The 11,402-nt window shown below is 43.2% G+C and overlaps 1 protein-coding gene and 1 non-coding gene across 2 annotated transcripts in view; both read left to right on the top strand.

Moving 5' to 3' along the window:
• Positions 1–11,402, top strand: part of UBE2R2 (ubiquitin conjugating enzyme E2 R2) — a 109,912-nt gene that overhangs the window by 41,835 nt on the left and 56,675 nt on the right. The gene's annotated exons all lie outside the window — the stretch shown is intronic.
• On the top strand, positions 7,039–7,162 carry LOC116566197. Its single transcript, XR_004275792.1, has one exon. It is a non-coding gene; the product is annotated as a U4atac minor spliceosomal RNA (small nuclear RNA).

The raw sequence follows: 11,402 nt of genomic DNA, 5'->3' as shown, positions 1-11,402 counted from the left end.
TACCCAGGCTGGAGTGCAATGGCGCGATCTCGGCTCACCGCAACCTCTGCCTCCTGGGTTCAGGCAATTCTCCTGCCTCAGCCTCCTGAGTAGCTGGGACTACAGGCACGCGCCACCATGCCCAGCTAATTTTTTGTAGTTTTAGTATAGACGGGGTTTCACCATGTTGACCAGGATGGTCTTGATCTCTTGACCTTGTGATCCACCCGCCTCGGCCTCCCAAAGTGCTGGGATTACAGGCTTGAGCCACCGCGCCCGGCCTAAAGAAATTTATTATGAAAAACATAAACAACAAAGTGGGAAGGACATTGAAATGAACCCTGATGTACCTGTTACCAACTTTGGTGATTAACATTTCCCAATTTTGTTTCATTTCTCTCTCCATTTTATTTTCCTTTTTTGTTTTGTTTTGTTTTTTCGAGACAGAGTCTTGTTTTTGTTGCCCAGGTTGTAGTACCATGGCACAATCTCGGCTCACTGCAACCTCCGCCTCCCAGATTCAAGGGATTTTCCTACCTCAGTCTCCCGAGTAGCTGGGACCACAGGCGCATGCCACCACATCCAGCTAATTTTTTGTATTTTTAGTAGAGATAAGGTTTCACCATGCTGGCCAGGCTGGACTTGATCTCCTGCCCTTAAGTGCTCTGCCTGCCTCGGCCTCCCAAAGTGCTGAGATTACAGGTGTGAGCCACCATGCCTGGCCTCTGCATTTTTTCTCTTTCTCTCCCTCCCTCCCTCCCTCCCTCCCTTCCTCCCTTCCTCCATTCCTCCATTTTTAAGAAGTTTAATAGAATTTGTTCTGCTCAGTCTCCGTTTTCTTAAAGGAGATTTAGACATCATGACATTTTATCTGTAAATAATTTTATTTTTGAGACAGGGTCTTGCTCTTTTGCCCAGGCTGGAGTATAGTAGTGCAAACATGGCTCTCTGCCCCCTCAACCTCCTGGGCTCATGTGATCTTCCTACCTCAGCCTTCTGCATAGCTGGGACTACAGGCATGTACCACCATGTCCAGCTACTAGGAGGTTGAGGTGGGAGGATCAGAGGGGTTTTTTGTAGAGGCAGGGTTTTGCCATGTTGCCTGGGCTGGCCTCAGACTCCTGGGCTCAAGCGATCTTCCTGTCTTGGCCTCCCAAAGTTCTGGGATTATAGGCATGATGAGCCACTGCATCAGGCCAACACAGTCTTAATTACTATAACCTTATAATGTCTTGAAATCTGGCAATGTATGTCCAAATTTGTTGTTCGTTTTCAAGATTGTTTTGTTTTGGCTATTCTGTGGACTTTGCATTTTCATGCAATAAATAAATACATACTTATACATTTAATATCTTGTCAGCTTTCACACAGAAAACCTGCTGGAATTTTATTGGAATTGCATTCAATTTGTAGATCAATTTGGGGACAATGGACAGTTTAATAATAATGAATCTTTCAGTCTATGAATGTGTTGTATATCTCTCTGTTTGGGTCTTTAAAATTTTTCTTAGTGTTTTGTAGAGATTACACACCTATCTCTGTAGATTTATTTCTAGGTATTACACTACTGTACATGGTATTTAAAATTTTGTTTTGTTTTTTGTTTTTTCTTTTGTTTACTGGGGGACATTAATTGGATGTTTTGTTTTTTGAGACAGAGTTTTGCTCTTGTTTCTCACGCTAGTGTGCAATGGCACGATCTCGGCCACCACAACCTCCACCTCCCGGGTTCAAGCGATTCTCCTGAGTAGCTGGGATTACGGGGCATGCGCCATCCCCTGCCCCCAACCTGGCTAATTTTTTGTATTTTTAGTAGAGATGGGGTTTCTCCATGTTAGGTTGGTCTCAAACTCCCAGCCTCAGGTGATCCGCCTGCTTTGGCCTCCCAAAGTGCTGGGATTACAGGCGTGAGCCGCTGTGCATCGCTGGTATTTAAAATTAAAAAAAAATTTGTAAATGTTTGTTGCTTGAATATAGTTATACAGGGTTTTTTTGGTCTGTTTATCTTGAATGTAGTGACTTTGCTAAATTTTTAATTTTATTAGTTTATGTATTTAGTTAAGTCTTATTCATAATTATGGCTTTGGAGGGGATGTGAGTGTGTGTGTGAAGTGTTGTTCTAGTAGCTCCCAGGAGAGATATTCATTTGGAGGTAATATTGAGACCTCATTTGTTTGAAAATATTTTATTTTATTGAAAATATTTTTACTTGTTCTTCATAAGATGTTGAAATAGTTTTTCTTCATAATTCTGAAAACGTTATCTTCTTGTTTTCAGTTTTGCTATTGTTGACAGCTTCATGTGATAAGATTTTTTTTCTTTCTGGAATCTTGTAGACACTTCCGTTTGACTTCAGTGTTTGAAATTTCACAATAATATGCTATGGTATGGGTTTTTTTTTGTTGTTGTTTTTTGTTTTAATTTATCCATTGTGTTTGGATGAAAAGTTCTGTTTACTTTTGTCCTTCACTTTTAGGAATTTTTCTTGAATTATTTTGTGGTTTTTTTTTTTTTTGAGACACCACACTTAGCTAATTTTTTCATCAAATTTTTTTTGTAGAGATGGGGTCTTGCTGTGTTGCCCAGTCTCATAATTTTTATTTTTAACCACCCCTTCTTTTGTTTTTGGAGACAGAGTTGTGCCCTGTCACCCAGGCTGGAGTGCAGTGGTGCGATCTCAGCTCACTGCAACCTCAGCTATCTCAGCTCACTGCAACCTCAGCTTTCCGGGTTCAAGTGATTCTCCTGCCTCTTCCCAAAAGCTGGGATTATAGTTGCACACCACCACGCCCAGCTAATTTTTTTTTTTTTTTTTTTGTATTTTAGTAGAGACTGGGTTTCACCACATTGGACAGGCTGGTCTTGAACTACTAACCTCAGGTGATCCACCCACCTTGCCTTTCCAAAGTACTAGGATTACAGGTGTGAGCCGCCACACCTGGCCAAAGCCCTACACCTTTTTATAATTTGAATTTCCTCCCCTGGCCTCCTGTTCTTACTTTATGGATTTCGTATCTTAACATTCTGAGAATATAAATTATATATATATATATTGGCTCCAAGGTATTTTGTTTTCCTTTTGTGTTTGCCTCTAGGAATTTCTGGAAATCCATCCTGTTTGTTCATATTTAAGAGTCAGGTACTGAAAAGCTGATTGAAAGTTCAGCTCTGTGTGAAGGGCAAAATTTGTGAAGTGTTTAATGTTACTGTATGATGACCCAGCTGGACACATTTGATTGGGAGGCCCCATCTATGATATCTTTTTGTGTTTTCTCTGTGGGAGATGGTCAGCTACCTCAGAGAGGAATCTTTTCTCCTACCTGGCCTGTATACAGGTCTGATTGCTAGTGTTTGAAGAGACAGGTGGAAAAAGAGAGTCTAGGATCTTACCATTCAGTAGTTAGATTTTTTTCTCTATTTTCATTTTTTCCTGACCCCTGTGTTTCTGGTTCAATTGTGACAGAGAGTAAACATCCAGTATTTAGTAGTTTGGTGTGGGCTAGTCTCTGATTAGCCTGGGATAGAGGCTCTAGAGATCTGTGTACTCTTTATACAGACTTTTGACCAGTCCATCAATTATCAGCATTATTTGCTGTCAGTGCCTCCAGTTCATGATTTTTTTTCTGATTCTGTGGAGAAAGCCTATTCCTGGTTTTCTGACCACAGTCTGGTCTTCTAAATTACTTACTACCTATTTTTCTGGTTTCTAGCTTCCAAAATTTTGTTTCTTTTGTGTCCTTTCATTTGTCCTCATGGGTCCATGAGTTTAAAAATAAAAATCCTTTTTCTGTAAACATAGTAAACCTAGTTTCTGAGGAGGCAGCAGTAAATATGTGTGTTCACATGTATTTAACCACAAGTCCAAATATTTTTTTTCTACTATTCCATTACCCTGCTGTTGGTTCTCTAGCATTTATTTTTGGGCAAAAATGGCTTCACTTTCCAAGCTGAAAGAAACATTTTAAAATTACTGCATTTAAAAAAATAAAGAGGGGGTGGGGCTCAGTGGCTTACACCTGTAATCCCTGCACTTTGGGAGGCTTAGGTGGGTGGATTGCCTGAGGTCAGGAGTTCGAGACCAGACTGGCCCACATAGTGAAACCCAATCTCTACTAAAAAATACAAAAAATTAGGCTGGGCACGGTGGCTCACGCCTGTAATCCCAGCATTTTGGGAGGCCGAGGCGGGTGGATCACGAGGTCAAGAGATCGAGACCATCCTGGTCAACATGGTGAAACCCCATCTCTACTAAAACTACAAAAAATTAGCTGGGCATGGTGGCGCGTGCTTGTAATCCCAGCTACTCAGGAGGCTGAGGCAGGAGAATTGCCTGAACCCAGGAGGCGGAGGTTGCGGTGAGCCGAGATCGCCCCATTGCACTCCAGCCAAGGTAAAAAAAAGAAAAAAACTTTGTCTCAAAAAAAAAAAAAAAAAAAAAAAAAATTAGCCGGGTGTGGTGACATGTGCCTGTACTCCCAGCTACTTGGGAGGCTGAGACAGGAGAATTGCTTGAACCCAGGAGGCGGAGGCTATAGTGAGCTGTACTATAGCCTTTGCATCACGGTACTCCAACTTGGGTAACAGAGCAAGACTGTCTTTAAAAAAAAAAAAAACACACAGAGGGCCAGGCGTTGTGTCTTACGCCTGTAATCCTAGCACTTTGGGAGACTGAGGCAGGTGGACTGTTTGAGTCCAGGAGTTCAAGACTAGCCTGGGCAACATGGCAAAGCTCCACCTTTACAAAAAAAAGTTTAAAAAGTTAGCTGGCTGTGGTTCACATCTGTAGTTCCCAGCAACTTGGGAAGCCAAGGTGGGAAGATTGCTTGAGCCCAGGAGGTGGAGGTTGCAGTGAGCTGTGATAATACCATTGCATTCCAGCCTGGGCAACAGACCAAGACCTTGTCTCAAAACAAAAATAAAAAAAAAAATACAGAGAGATATCAGTATTAATATTGAGACTATAATAAAATCTCCTTTAAGCTCTGAACTTTAGAGTCTAGTAAGAGCGCAGGGATTTCCTGATATATATATTTCATTTTTATTTTGAGATAAGTATTATAATAATTCTAAATTAAACTTCTTGGACTTTTTTTTTTTTTTGAGACAGGAGCCTTGCACTGTCGCCGGGGCTGGAGTACAATTATCTCGGCTCACTGCACCCTCTGCCTCCCAGGTTCAATTGATTATTTTGCCTCAGCCTCCCAAGTAGCTGGGATTACAGGCCCCTACCACCATGCCTGGCTGATTCTTTTGTATTTTTAGTAGAGACGGGGTTTCACCATGTTGGCCAGGCTGGTCTCAAACTCTTGACCTCGTGATCCACCTGCCTCGGCCTCCCAGAGTGCTGGGATTCTAGGCGTGAGCCAACGCGCCTGGCCTTTTTTATTTGTTTTTTTTTTAGACAGTCTCGCTCTGTCGCCAGGCTGGAGTGCAGTGGCTCGATCTCAGCTCACTGCAATCTGCGGCTCCCAGGTTCAAGCAATTCTCCTGCCTCAGACTCCCAAGTAGCTGGGACTACAGGTGTTCACCACCACGTCCGGCTAATTTTTTTAATTTTTATTTTTAGTATAGACGAGTTTCACCATGTTGGCCAGGATGGTCTTGATCTCCTGACCTCATGATCTGCCTGCCCGCCCTGCCCCCCCCCCCCCCCCCCCCTTTTTTTTTTTGAGACAGAGTCTCTCTTTGTTGCCCAGGCTGGAGTGCAATGGAGCGATCTCGGCTCACTGCAACCTCCGCCTCCCGGGTTCAAGCGATTTTCCTGCCTCAGCCTCCCGAGTAGCTGAGAATACAGGTGTGTGCCACAATGCTATTTTTAGTAGAGATGGGGTTTCACCATCTTAGCCAGGATGATCTCTATCTCTTGACCTCATGATCCTCCTGCCTCGGCCTCCCAAAGTGCTGGGCTAACAGGCGTGAGCCACCGTGCCCGGCCCTATATTGGGATTTTTAAATTAAGATTTATAATTTTGAGACAGGATAGTTCCCTTTATCCCCTTCATGGGCGGGAACTGGAGTGGCTCGTTGCACTCAGCCCAGTGCTGGCCACTACTCGCGGGAGGGAGTGTGCAAGCAAGAGAGCCAGTGTGGAAACGAGCGAATGAACTGGCCAGTCGCTACTCTCTGGCAGGTGCAGGCTCTGCGTGGGCCTCACGGCAGCGTCCAAACATGTTATAACCAGTGCTCTTCCATCTTTGCAGTCCAGAACCGGCAAGTGCCAACCAGCTCAGTGGCAGGTCAGAGTGGCAGCCCCTGTCCTCTCCGCACCCAGTTCTTGTTCAGGGTCCAGGAAGAGTCAGGTCACATGAACTGTTTGAAAGGTGATGAATGCAGAAGACAATTGAACAGTGGGTGGCTCTCAGCGGAAAGGGAGGCTGGAAAGGGGATGGGAAGGTGATCTTTCCTTGAAGTCCGGCTATCTCTTGCAGGCCCCTATCCGAAATCGCACTGTCTCAAGTTAGCCAAATTCCATAGTCTCTGATGCTCAGCAAGCAGCTTGTATTCTTGACACTCAGGTGCTTGTGTCGCTCTGCTAGCTGAAGTCTTTTATGGGCACAGGATAGGAGCAGGGCAGGCCAAAAAGGCAACATTTCGGCTGAAAAATGTGGTCAACTGTTTTCACTTAAGATAAGCTTAAGGGTGGGGCTTAGCCGGGATCCCAGCCCTTCTGTGTCAGTTTGACTTTAAAACTTGCAGCACATTATGTAGCCTCACTAGGGGTGTGTGTGTGTACACACTTTAGGACAAGCTTAAGGGTGGGACTTAGCTGGGATCCCAGCCCTTCTGTGTCAGTCCTTCATTATGTAGCCTCACTAGGATGTGTGTGTGTGTGTGTGTACACACATACTTTAGGGCAAGCTTAAGGGTGAGGCTTAACTAGGATCCTAGCCCTTCTGTGTCAGTTTGACTTTAAAACCTGCAAGCACATTATGTAGCCTCACTAGGGGTGTGTCTGTGTGTACACACATTTTCTTCCCACATACTATTATTGAGCAGTTTAAAGATTTGTAATTGACAGACTTTTGACACTTTCAGTAAGTTAAGAAGAAAACATGTTTTAACCACCCTTTCTTGTGGTTGCACAACTGTCCAAGGAGTGCATAGTGAGGGAAGTACTGCTAATACCTACACAGCACATCCGCATCAACAAGCTTTGCTTTACTTCGGTGCAATTTTTGGAAAAATGAAAACCTGATCTACCCCCCCAAAAAAAATATGTTTTGATTGCTTTTGCTGATGACATGTTGAAACATATCCTATGGCAGATGTGAACTGATGACATAGCAGAAAAACTCAGCAGTGGGAGTATCCTCATTTCACACTAAATCCAGGCACAAATCCAAATACAGCAGTAAACATTGCATTTGCCATCAACTGAGATATTACCAAGTAAAGTTGTATTTAGGACCAGGAAACTTTTTCAGCTATTTAATAGTATGTTAATAAATAGGTAGCAGGAGTAATTGGGATATTTCATTATTTGTATGTAACTGTTTTTTGGCCAGGCACGGTGGCTCATGCCTGTAATCCCAACACTTTGGGAGGCTGGGGTGGGTGGATTGCTTGAGCTTGAGAGCTCAAGATCAGCTTGGGAAATATGGCAGAACCCCATCTTTACCAAAAATGAAAAAAACTAGTTGGGTGTGGTGGCGCAGGCCTGTAGGCCTATCTACTCGGGAGGCTGAGGTGGGAGGATCACTTGAGCCTGGGAGGTTGAGGCTGCAGTGAGCCCTGATTGTGCCACTGTACTCATGCCATACCCAGAGATCCTGTCTCAAAACAAACAAAAACATATGTAATTTTTTTTGTCTGCTGAAATCTCATCTGAAAGTAATTAGTAGAATAACAAAATTTCTTTAATACTGCACGTCGGGGGTTATCAAAATTTTGCTCCAAGTCAGTGTATACTTGGTTTTACATATTTACATATATAATGGTTTCCTTTTGTAATTTTCTTTTTCTTTTTTTTTTTGAGAAAAGAGTCTCACTCTCTTACCAGGCTGGAGTGCTACATTTAGGGAGAATAGGAAACCAAGGGAAGTTATGATGAGGGTACATTAAATTAAAAAGAGGATCTTGGGAGGAGGTAAGAAGTATGAGAAAGAGTGGGTAGAAAAGTTAGAGCATGAGGAGACAGTGAAATTGGTGAAGCCCAGGAAATAAAGTGGTTCAAGAAGACAAAATGATAAATGGGAAAATGCTTTTTAATAGCCAAAGATGCCTAGAAAATTATGTTTCTCAGGGCCGGGCGCTGTGGCTCAAGCCTGTAATCCCAGCACTTTGGGAGGCCGAGGTGGGTGGATCACGAGGTCAAGAGATCGAGACCATCCTGGTCAACATGGTGAAACCCCGTCTCTACTAAAAAAACAAAAAATTAGCTGGGCATGGTGGTGCGTGCCTGTAATCCCAGCTACTCAGGAGGTTGAGGCAGGAGAATTGCCTGAACCCAGGAGGCGGAGGTTGCGGTGAGCCGAGATCGCGCCATTGCACTCCAGCCTGGGTAACAGGAGTGAAACTCTGTCTCAAAAAAAAAAAAAAAGAAAATTATGTTTCTCAATAAATAGGTCACATGCATTTATGTCTATAACTTCTTAACTGTTAATTTCACAACTGAGTGATGAAATGATACAGTTAGCCCAATGCCTGACATAGTAAGCTCTTAATGAGTATTATTTATCTTTACTTCCATCTGTCGTTGTTCACTTATTCCCTCAATATAGAAAACTGAGAGTTGTCCTTGAATTTTTTCTTCTCCTCAATCCAAATAAGTCAATTACTGGATCTCACTGATTATACTTCTATGTGTATCAAAAATACACTTCTCAGGCCGGGCGCGGTGGCTCAAGCCTGTAATCCCAGCACTTTGGGAGGCCGAGGCGGGTGGATCACAAGGTCAAGAGATCGAGACCATCCTGTTCAACAAGGTGAAACCTCATCTCTACTAAAAATACAAAAATTAGCTGGGCATGATGGTGTGTGCCTGTAATCCCAGCTACTCGGGAGGCTGAGGCAGGAGAATTGCTTGAACCCAGGAGGTGGAGGTTGCGGTGAGCCAAGATCGCGCCATTGCACTCCAGTCTGGGTAACAAGAGCGAAACTCCATCTCAAAAAAAAGAAAAACAAAAACAAAAACAAAAATACACTTCTCATGTTTATTCCAACTGTTTCTCTCTTTGCTCACGTATATAGGCTTTTCTGCATTATTTTTCCCTTTGCCTGTAAGGTCGTGTTCACCCTGGCCTCACCAAGACCTTGTACTTGGCTCAAGTAGCACCCCTTTGTAAATTTTATCTGAATATCTCAGCCAGAATTAGGCATTTCTTTCACAGTGCTCTCTTAGCAACTAGTAGAGATTTCATTTGAGGCACTTAATTTGTAATCATTTATTTGTGTGCCTTTTAAATAAAATATTGCCATTCAGGGCCAGTGTTCTAAATATGTTTGTTTTCTACCTCCCATATTGTTACATGGTAACGTGATGAGTTTTCAGTTAACAATATGTTGAATAATAGAATAAGTGAAAATATTTACACATATAATATTTGTATAACTAAAAATAGGTGTCTGATGAGTTTGGTGATTTCATTGAGGGTGCACTTAGTCCATTGTCCGCGTGAGTTGAAACTTTAAAAATTAATGTAAAAAATAGGGTAAAATGTGGTAATGGTACAGAAATATATTTTGGAGGTACTTTTATTTTGAGCCAGAGTGTCTCTCTCGTCAGGCTGGAGTGCCGTGGCTCGATCTTGGCTTACTGCAACCTCTGCCTCCTAGGTTCAAGCAATTCTTCTGCCTCAATCTCCTGAGTAGCTGAGACTACAGGCATGTACTACCATGCCCAGCTAATTTTTGTATTTTTAGTAGAGATGGGGTTTCACCATGTTGGCCAGGATGGTCTCGATCTCTTTTTTCTTTTTTTTTTTTTTTGTTGGAGTTTCACTCTTGTTACCCCAGCTGGAGTGCAATGGCGCAATCTTGGCTCACCGCAACCTCCGCCTCCTGGGTTCAGGCAATTCTCCTGCCTCAGCCTCCCGAGTACCTGGGATTACAGGCACGCGCCACCATGCCCAGCTAATTTTTTGTATTTTTAGTAGAGACGGGGTTTCACCATATTGACCAGGATGGTCTCGATCTCTTGACCTTGTGATCCACCCGCCTTGGCCTCCCAAAGTGCTGGGGCCACCGCGTCCGGCTGGTCTCGATCTCTTGATCTTGTAATCTGCCCTCCTCAGCCTCCTAAAGTGCTGGGATTACAGGCGTAAACTATTGCTCCTGGGTGGTACTTGTTCTTTTTATTTATTTATTTTTAAAATTAGATTTGTGATGGACTTGAGGAAGTACTTGTTCTTATGAGTTTGCACCATTAATCAAGAAAGATGTAAGGAGGCTGGGCACTGTGACTCATGCCTGTAATCCCAACTCTTAGGGAGGCAGAGGCGGGAGGATACCTTGAGCCCAGGAGTTTGAGACCTGCCTGGGCACTATAGCCACACCCTGTTCTCTACAAAAAAAAGAAAAGAAAAATGTAAAAGAGCCTATCAAGGTTGTAATTAACTTCTATAACAATTGTGTGTTTAGGTGTGACGTTTCAGATTTATTTACAGTATTTCTTGAGACAGCCAATAGATAGGTCAGACTCAAAGCTTTACCACATGAATAATTTTTTTTAAATTAAAGACTTTTTTAACTGGGCATAGTGGCTCAAGCTGGAATTACAAACATGAGGCACCATGGGAGGCTGAGGCAGGAGGAGCTCTTGAGTCCAGGAGTTTGAGACCAGCCTGGGGATCATGGGAAACCTTATCTCTATCAAAAAATCCCCCCAAAACCAAAAAAGTTATCCAGGCATGGTGGTGTTTATCTGTAGTTCCAGCTGTTTGGAAGGCTGAGGCAGGAGGTTCACTTGAACCCAGAAGGTTGAGGCTGCAGTGAGCTGTGATCATGCTATGGCACTGGTCTTAGTGACAGACTGAGACCTTGTTTCAAAAATGAGAAAAAAGACCCTCTTTCAGAGTAGCTTTTAGGTTAATAGCAAAATTGAGAGGGAGGTACGCAGGATAATTTTTTTAAATGGTAAACTTCAATATTTAAAAATTGAGGTGCTCAGTGCAGTGGCTCACACCTGTAATCCTAGCACTTTGAGAGACCAAGGCGGGCTGGTCACTTGAGGTCAGGAGTTCATTACCAGCGTGACATTACCAGCCTGACAAACATGGTGAAACCCTGTCTGTACTAAAAATACAAAAAGTTAGCTGGGCATGGTGGTGGGTGCCTGTAATCCCAGCTACTCAGGAGGCTGAGGCAGGAGAATTGCTTGAACCTGGGAGGTGGAGGTTGCAGTGAACCAAGATCATGCCACAGCACTCCAGCCTGGGTGACAGAGCAAGACTCAGTCTCAAAAAAAAAAAAAAAAAAAAAAAAAA

Source organism: Sapajus apella, unplaced genomic scaffold (assembly GCF_009761245.1).
Source record: "Sapajus apella isolate SASKATOON/1434 unplaced genomic scaffold, GSC_monkey_1.0 scaffold42, whole genome shotgun sequence".
In the NCBI taxonomy this organism is placed as follows: Eukaryota; Metazoa; Chordata; class Mammalia; order Primates; family Cebidae; genus Sapajus; species Sapajus apella.
The sequence above is the reverse complement of the archived record's forward strand: the minus strand, read 5'-3'. Positions and strand labels throughout refer to the sequence as shown.